The 9,951-nt window shown below is 31.8% G+C and overlaps 2 long non-coding RNA genes across 2 annotated transcripts; one reads left to right on the top strand and one right to left on the bottom strand.

Annotated features, from left to right (window-relative positions):
* Window positions 1-563: 563 nt before the first annotated feature.
* On the bottom strand, window positions 564-4,038 carry LOC134235360 (uncharacterized). Its single transcript, XR_009985393.1, has 4 exons — window positions 3,777-4,038; window positions 2,972-3,099; window positions 2,217-2,275; window positions 564-2,031 (listed from the first exon to the last, which is right to left on the bottom strand). It is a non-coding gene; the product is annotated as an uncharacterized LOC134235360 (long non-coding RNA).
* Window positions 4,039-5,547: 1,509 nt separating this feature from the next.
* On the top strand, window positions 5,548-6,289 carry LOC134235359 (uncharacterized). The gene is made up of 3 exons (XR_009985392.1): window positions 5,548-5,642; window positions 5,966-6,060; window positions 6,158-6,289. It is a non-coding gene; the product is annotated as an uncharacterized LOC134235359 (long non-coding RNA).
* Window positions 6,290-9,951: the final 3,662 nt, after the last annotated feature.

Here is a 9,951-nt window from a genome sequence, read left to right as displayed (position 1 = left end):
TTCTGAAATTTACACATAGGAATAAATTTTGCTTACAGAAAAAATATCTTGCTCAGTAAAATTAAAGTTATTTAACATATTTTTGATCACTAACTAACATGAATTGAGATGGTGGGAAAAAAACATGAAATCCTCGATATTCAATAAAAACATTTAATCCGAATTTCCTCGATAATTTCTTTTAAATTTCTCAGTTTTCATAAATTTACATGAAATTTCATCTCAATTTTTACAATTGATCATATAATGTCAAATATTTAGGTTTTTGTCAGATGAGTATTCAAATGTTGAAAATTAATTTACAAGGTAGAAAAGATATGGTATTCATGCTAATTATAGAACAAATTTAGCTCGAATTTACTCAACAGTTTCTGAAATCTTCCATTTTACAGAGTGGTGTTCAAATCTATAAGGAAGATTCTTAACCCCCCAAAACAGGCAATTTGGTGTTAATGTGACACATATATACATGTACATTCAATTCTTCCATTTATACATTTCATTTTATGATCGTTTGTACAAATAATATTTAAAATATTTATTTCGAATTTCCTCTGTCATTTTATTCCTACGAATAAGTTAGGTTTGACAATTTTATAAAATACATTCTGGATTCTTTTCCTACTTTATATATTCAGAAAATACTGCAATTATGCATGGAAACATTTCAAGATATGCACAATTAAATGACAAGAAAAAGGTGTGGGGTCATCATCCTTGATTTTGCTTGAAGGTCATTTGAAAAGTTGATGCTAAATATAGATTTTTTCCTCCTGTGGAATTGAGAAAATCCAATGTGGTATTTTAAAATTGATGTTTTGGAAAAATGGAGATGTTTAGATATGAAAAAACAATCTAGGTCTTAAGTTTTATGTTAAAGCAATGTACTAAAGTAAAAAAATAACAATCTTTTGATCACAAATGACACAAAATATTTATTCCGAATTTCCTTTGTACTCTTTATAAAGTGATATTTTAGTCTTTGACAATCATTCTTTTTCATTTAATATTTTTACTTAAATCATATATTCAGAAAAAAAATATTTTTACAACCATAGGAAAGATAGATGTTGAATGAATCATTTACAACAAAAAAATAAAGGGGTATTCATATTTATTAAATTGCCAGGTTAGCTCGAATTTCCTCATTTTAAAAATTATCATTGAAAAAAGAAAATGCTTTCAATATATCATATAGGCTAATAATTTAAGGGACAGGACAGGCGGTTAGATAATACATTTTCTCTAAAATGTGATATGATGTATTTTGGAAATGATTGGTGAAATTATTGCCATGTTTCCAAAAAACTTTTAAAAATTCAATCCGAATTTCCTCTGTTATAAAATATACTGGTTTCATTATTTACAAAAAAAGTAAAGGTTCGCGAACAAAATACATGTATATTTTAGCCGAGTTAAAGGCCAAAACTTTATGTTATATTATAGAATCTTAATATGTTTTGTACATGAACTAATATATGACATGTATATAAATATTTATCAGCACCAACACAATTACAATAATTGTCAAGGGTGCAACATACTAGTATAAGAATCACCAATTGTTCATATAATTTTATACAATACACTGCATCTAGATTTTGAGGCTTTACATAAATCACACAATAATATAATTTACACAATAATACACAATAAATATGTATTACAATGATTTCTAAATATATGGAATTTCTTAATAAATAAGTGTTATTTTCAGTATTTCTGTACATTGACTATCAAAGGTATATGAGACAAATTTGATACTTTTCCTTTCAAGAAAAAAATACAGCAACTTCCTTTCAAATTATTGTATTTTTGGTAGCTAAATAAAAACGAAATACATCTTAAATCTCTCCTGTGTAACAAATAATTTACAAAATCTTTCATTAGGGAGTGTTTATAGGCAAATCCCCTTTTCTGTGGCAAGGTTATGTGCACCAAGTCTCAAGCTGTTACTGATTGGTCTCTCTGTTCTTTTTTTTTTTTGGGGGGGGGGGGGGGGGGGGGGGATATCAGTGTAATTTACAGCATCTGAAATCATCAAAAACAACAATAACTTGATAACATTTTAGTTTGGTGAATTATGAACCTTTTCTTTTTTGAATATTAATCTGATATTATTTGTTTAAATGCTTCTCAGATATGATTTTTAATGACTTTGAGGAAAAATCTTAACTTGCTGAAAAATGAGAAAATCTTTTTAGTTCATCACTCACTTGATGTGCGAATTTCTTGCTGAACATCTGTTCACCTCCTGAGAGTCCAATTTTTTTGCCTACAATTATAAAAAAAGGATTAAATATATGATACATAGCAGTAAAATGCTGCATTACATGTTACACAATGTATTATACTTTCAAGTTAAATACTAAAATCTGATTAGTTTAGATGCATCTAACAATCCTTATTGTTATACTTTTAAAAATTTGTTCCTATACAAAAATATACGAAAAAGTCTAACATTTCTAATGTTTTGCTGAGCGGGCATAAAACAATTGATATTAATTAAACCACTGAGTGAGATGTTGGACCGGTCGATGAAATGTTGGACCGCTTACATGTACATCACACAATTGGTGGAGCTTAATCTAATTTGCATTTGTTGATGTTTAGCAGTGACGGACGTGAAGTTCAAGACAGTACAAGATACATATACATCTAAAGAAATATTAAAATGAAAGGTATCACAAAACATTTACTGACTGTGTTCTCAAGCAAATAAATTTTGTCGATCCTCAAACCAAATTGTCTGCCTTTGGCCTATCTGTCTTAGGCAGACACTTTGGATCTTGGGTCTGATAAAACGCATGTTGCCCTTGAACTCAGTCAGTAATATTTAAAATTGACATCCCTTGTATCAGTTGACAATGGTTTTCCTCAGGGTGTCAATTTGGATTGTAGCCCTCAAAAAAATGCACTATTTATATAATACTTAGATACAGTTGTGTTCATATTTCTTATAATTATGTACCTCAGTAGTCCATCTGCAATAAGATTTTGTTCAATCATCCTGCCTAAGTCTGGCCTTCAGTCTATCTTCAACTACAAGTACCGGTAGTCTACTCCTGGGTAAATTAAGTACTGTAGGGCTGTTTGCTCCTAAGAATTAAACAAGAACAGTTCTCAGACAATTGCTTTTAAATGAACAAAAATTGGTTATAAGATTAAAAATTCAATCTTATCTGTATTTCATTTATTGATTTATTAAAAAATGAATGAAGTTTTTTAATAAATATATTTTATTTTATACTCCAAATTGTATAACAGTGTATAATGTCTAATTTAAATTTGTACTATAAAAATAAAAAAAAACATTTTAAACCTAAAAACACAGAAAAAATACAATAATATAAATAATTTCTGGACCATTGTGTTTCATTTTGCTCCGTAAATTAGACAACTGTTTGTCTCAATGTTATTGATTTTTTTCACACAATATATTCTCATTTTTCACTTTGATTTGTCCCCCAACGGAACGCCTTACTTTTCTAACAACTTGATGATTGCTGTCTCTTTAACAAATAAGGCTAGTTAGTAATATAACTTGATGTAATCATATAAAAAAAATGCTATTTTTGTGAATAATTATTATTCATAAAACTGACGAACACACGGAAATGATAAATTTTAATCCTCAAATGTTGACCAGTCGCGGGAACATCATATACGAAATACATCAATCTAATATCCTTGCAAATTCCCATTTATTAGTAAAAACCACGTAATTCAATTTCAAAGTTATAAATTAAATTGTCAGAAATACATAACTAACTTACATGTACAATCTCACTGCACAGTGACCCGACATGACATCAGGCGATCGAGGCAACGTGGGTCTGCAATCTCGCATGTTTGTGACCTTCAACAGTTCAAGTTTCCTTTGGTTGATCGGGTGTCCCGGGCATAAAGAAATGGGTGACTTAAAATTGTTTTAATCATCCCTGGGCTTCTACAATGCTTCAATAATGTTTACGGCTTGTATATTTTTCAAAACAATCCTCTCGGGGTTATCTACGGGAAGCGACCTGGACATGTTGACATTCGCTACGGAACTGCGCATTTTATGGCAATTGTCGCAAATCAAAGAAACTACGGAACTGCGCATTTTATGGCAATTGTCGCAAATCAAAGAAAAAATCACGAACAACTTAATTTCTTTAATAGAAATAGGCTCAACAATACATAAACTAATAAATAAAACAATAATTTTTTATTCAGATTCATCAAATATGTAATTTGCATTTTACGACTTCCATAATCTATGGAGACCCATTGACGACGTAAAATGCTGACAAGAATCCATCCTTAAGTGGAAAAATTTATTTAGAATTTGACAATTGTATTGTTGGTCAGTCCAAAAAAAAAAAATTCACCACTGCACTTGAGACATACAGTCCCAATTGAAGCAATAACTGTGAGGTTTCTTCTAGGATCACATTGCCCAGTACCAGTTGAAAGACAAATGTTTCCCTTAGTGTTGGCTTATGGACTCACTGCACACAAGTCACAAGGTAGTACTTACCAGTATATGGTTGCAGACTTCACAAAACCTAAGAAATTATCACCTCCCCAAGGTTTAGCATACACAATGCTGAGCAGAGCAACTTCACGAAAGGGAATTAAAATTGTTAACTTCTCTAGTGCAGATATAAAAGTTAATCAACATGCAGCTGATGAAATGGAAAGAATGAGAATAGAGTCCTCTCTTACATGGAAACACCCAATTACTGAGCTCCCTCCTTTGCATACAAGTATTGGACACTTAAACATAAGATCACTTGTAAAACACTCTGCAGATTTAAGAAGAGATCAAGCAATTTACAGACTTCAGGTACTTTGCATGTCAGAGACCCATATTTCAAAGGTGGAAAACTGTTGTGCAATTAAAGGCTATAAACTTTTTATCAAGGACACAAAACACGGACTGGGAATTTACATTTCAGAGAACATCACAGATGTAAATTTTCATGACGTTCCAAGCACAGACAGTTGTCAAGCTCTTGCTATTGATATGTCTACCAAGGGAATTTCTAGTACTATTGTAGCTGTTTATCATCCCCCATCAGAATTGTATTCACAATTCCAGCATGATTTTTCTGCTCTGCTTCAGTGCATTCAACCAGCAACTCAAAATGTACTGCTACTAGGAGATTTCAACATTGATGCAAATACACCGTCCTTCCAAGCTCTTTTAAGACAACACAACCTTCTTAATATCATGAAACAACCAACTCATTTTCATGGCAGGACACTGGATTTAATTAAAACTTCAAATCCTCAACTTCCATCAAACTCATTTTCAGTACCATATTCAGATCATCACCTCATATGGACTGCCTTATATTGACCTTTCATCTCAATGGTAAACTACTTTCTTTATTTCTATTAGAAATACAATTTTTAAAAAAAATGTCTATATCATTTCACTTAATATAATAATACTTTAAAAATATTCCTTTACAAAATCCATGATAACACAGAGTCAAATAAATTTAAATTGCTCTTTATTAAATTTTGCAGGAATTGAAGAATATAAACAAATGCTTGAAACGATTTTATTTGGTGTTCCCTCACTATGGTCTGGAGAAAGGACTGATGGATATGACTTTCAATCAGTGTCTGTGATGCTGCAGCTGGAAACGGTACTTACATTACACAACTTAGAATTACTGTAAAATCACATACTTATAAGGTGTGGATCAAATTCCATGATAAACAAATGGTCTTGGTTCATGGACATTAAATTTCATTGTCAATACAATGCTATTTTCATTTTGTTGTATACTTTGAAATTTTACATTTTTGGGGAAGATGAATCCTTGAGTCTCCTCATACCATGAAAAACAACAAAAAAATAATCCTCCACAAAATAAGTGTTTCACAATATGTACTATATGAATCTAAATGACATGTATTCCATCTATGAATGTTTTGCAGAAACATGCACAAACTTTTCTCATTTCAGGTTAAACAATAGTCAGAAGTCCATTTGAGTTTGACGTAGTAGGAGGAAATCTGTTGTCCATGACATTTTTAATTGCAGTTGTCACCCCCTACTGAGTGAGTACAATTTCTATGTAAAACCATGGTGAGATGACCACTGATTACTTCATGTAAAAATACATGTACATTGCTGAAAATGAAAGTATTTTTGTAGCACAGGATGTGTCTCTGGTCATTGACACCTACCTACAAGCATATAAGTAATGACTACAAGAATGTAGCAGCAGAGAGGAAGAGGATTAATTCGGAAGAAGCAAAGGATGACACTTTCACACACAAGATTTTCACTAAGGTACCTCTGTGTATAAATACCAGACAACTTTGCCTAACTTGTGAAACACCCTTTATATTGTAAATTTATTATATTTAGCGTGTACAATATGTCGGTCAAAAGCTCTACAGAGCTTATGTTTCTGTTATAATAATCCGACTCAAAATAAAATTTTCTGATTCTGATATTTGGCGGAAATTGATTTTTGAATAAGTTAGCGTAGATTTGATATAGCAGATTTCTTCATTTTCTTCTTTATGTGTATATGTGCAAGACATTTAGCGTTGTACTTGATTTAGCGGTTGCTGCGTTCCAGTATACATGTATCTTAAGCTTGTAACTGAACCCAATTGAATTAAATCAAGATTATTTATTGAATATTTTAAAATTTTCTGTTACAATGCAATTCAAGTGCATGCAGTTACACTAAATATGTTTAGTAAATACGAATAGGTTGAATGCTTCCATGTAATGTTATTGTTATCTCATTCTTACAAATAACATTCTGATTGTGTTCATGATCATCTTCTTGCCAAAAACTAACAACATTATATTTCTCCAATAAAATGTTTGAGAAATAAGATATTAAAATATCCCTTAAGAACCCCTTATACAGGAATCACATGATATGACCGAGCACTTATACCGTACATTTACTGGTAATAAAGACATTTCTTTAAATGTCATCCATGACAATTTGTCTCTGCTAATCTTTACTTTATTCAGATGAAAAATTTCATCTACTCTTTTGCAGCATTTTCACAGACATGGTAAAAGTTGATCAAGTTACGGGGCACTGTCCTCAGTTTGATGCCTTTGACTCCCTCTTGATAGTGAAGGAAATCCTGAAAATTTGTGCCACACTGCCTGGAGTGCAGGGGAAGGATGTCAACAGGGTACACAAAAAAACACAATCTAATAATGCTGAATATAAGAATACAAGACTTTTAGTGAAAACATTAAAAGTTACTACAAATTATGGTTAAACCTATGGGGAAAAAATTCCAGAAATGTACATTACTTTACTATACAATAATATAAATAATTTAGTATGGCATTGTTATAAGTTAAAACAAATGTTTCATAGGTGTCTGACTAGAACATGAAGAAACTATGACTGTTGCCTTATGCTGACAAACTGTGTGGATGTTACTCTGGTGAAGAACACAGAAAGCTATCCATTGCTATCTCTTACTCATAGGGAATCCACAGATCATATTCCTGGTAAGTGCAATCAGTATCTACCACTACAAAAATTCAGTATTGTGTAATCTGTCTGTCTTCTGAAATATCTTTTAACACAAAAATAATACATTTATAGATGTATCCTATTAACCAAAAAATGCCTTTATTTCACCTCATTAACAATTTCTTTCTGTCCCATTAAGGATGAGCCCACTACTGTAATGGAGTTCAAGGCTCAGAGATTCTTATGGAGTTTTACATGTATTAACAATTTTATCAAGGATGGATGTTCAGGTACATTTACCTCTTATAAGTAAAATATGCCTATATACAGTTCTTCTCTACAGGGAGAGAGATCCATCTGCACGATTTTCTGCCCAATCTACAACACTAAACACCTCCAGATCTCCTCAAACTGTTACTGTGACACTAATTTCCAAAAAATGTCTTCCAGGTAATACATATACAGATATTCAACTTTAACTTTTAAAAATATATTTTCATTTTCAGGCCTCTTTTAAATACTATTGAACATGTATTTTTATGATACCATTTCAAAACATTTCTTTTCCATACTTGTATTACATTGTCAAATGTTATTGAATAGTACATTAAAAATGGAAAATCGAAATGCAATTTTTTGTCATTATTTAAAAAAAATAAAAAGAGCAAGAGACATGGAAAACGTGATTATTCATAGATCATTGTCACTCACAGTGATAGACAAACTATATAACCACCCTCTTCAAAGTATTAACAAGATGTGTTTGTGAAACACTATGCACCCAGCGGCAACAAAGTTTAAAAAACCCATATTTTTAGCATATAGGTCACAGTCAAGGTCATTGCTCTTGGTGTCATTTAAAAGAACTTGAATAGTAGAGAATGCATATCTAATCTCTTAGGGTTCAAAAGTAATGGTGAAGGTTTAAAAAACCTATTTTAAGCATATAGGACACAGTCAAGATCACAAAATCATGGATCTTGATGTCATGTGAAAGGGCTTAATTAGCATGATTAGTGGAGTATGCATGCCAAATATTAAGTCTCTATCTTTCTTCGTCCAGAAGTTACCATATTGCGGGTTTTCTTGGCGGGTGTAAAATTCCGCAATTTGCCAGCTCAAAGATATGTCAATAATTTTGGCGTAATTTATTTTAGCGGACACAAGAGTTTCAGCCTTTTGTAGATTAACACTGAGAAGAGTACTGGCTATTTTAGCAATTAAAATTTTAGCAGGATACCATCAAAACGCGAAAATAAGCTGAAATTAGCACCCCGCTAAAATAACCTGCTATACGGTATGGTCAAGGTTACAGTTTGCCGACAAAAAAGCTATATTTAGCGTATAGATCCCAGTCAACGTCACAAGGTCATTGACCATGGTGTCATTTAAAAGAACTTAATCAGTGGTGTATGCATACCAAATGTGAAGTCTCTTTTATTGTTTAAAAGTTTTGGTAAAGGTTAAAATTTGCAGAAAAAAAAATTTAGTGTATACCCGGTAGGTCACAGTCAAGGTCACAAGAACATTGATCTTGGTGTCATTTGAAACAGCCTAATTAGTTCAGTATGCATGCCAAATATAAAGTCTCTATCTTTCTTCGTTCAAAAGTTATGGCAGAATTAAAGTTTGCAGACGAACAGAAAAACAAATAAACAAGACAAAAACAATATATACGCCTTGGATCTTTGTATTCGGGCCCATAAAAACATTTCTCTTCTGGATATCTGCACCAGCAGCTAGAATTAAAATGTTTAACAACAACATTCCAATATATGTCATCATTGGTGTTGTCGTAAACTATTCACATTTTCCTCTTTTTTCCCCATTTTAACCAAACCTGCTACAAATTTTCCTTTCTTGAATGGGATTCAAGTTAGTTCAAATGAAGGGTCACACCTTCTTCCAAGGGAGATAATGTTGAATTAATGATAAATTAATTACATCCACTGAATATTTCTTCCTTTATTTTTTGTTTATTTGTTTATTTTTTGTGAAGACCATTACCACTAATCAGTGCATAAACCACACTAAGCAAGCCACGTGCAGATATTTCTTGAACAATGGCTGTTCCATCAGTTATGCATACCATGATATATATTCATTAATCCAAAAGCATTCTTAGGAATTGTATATTTCAGTTCGTTCGAATCCCCCCTCCCAGAACCCATTTTTATAATACATTAAGACTTTTCAATACTGAACTGATTTCTGCTTTTGCCTATCCGATTCCTCAGGTGAGCGATGTGGCCCATGGGCCTCTTATTAGTCTTATTACACAGTATTACATCTATAAAAACTATTTTATAAAGGCTAAATTAGATACCATGTATTGTGTACAATTTTGACAATATCAAACGTGAATATAATTAACAAAACAAGCAACTGGCCATGTAGTGTAGCGGCGTGAACCTCGCTATATACATGTGAGAGGCCCCGAGTTTGATTTCCGTTGTACGATCCATTTCATTTTAAATACTTTTCTTTT

This window comes from Saccostrea cucullata, unplaced genomic scaffold (assembly GCF_032062105.1).
Source record: "Saccostrea cucullata isolate Sc308-1 unplaced genomic scaffold, CSIRO_AGI_Scuc_v1 ctg3708, whole genome shotgun sequence".
NCBI classification, from domain to species: domain Eukaryota; kingdom Metazoa; phylum Mollusca; class Bivalvia; order Ostreida; family Ostreidae; genus Saccostrea; species Saccostrea cuccullata.
This window is presented reverse-complemented; position numbering and strand designations above follow the sequence as displayed.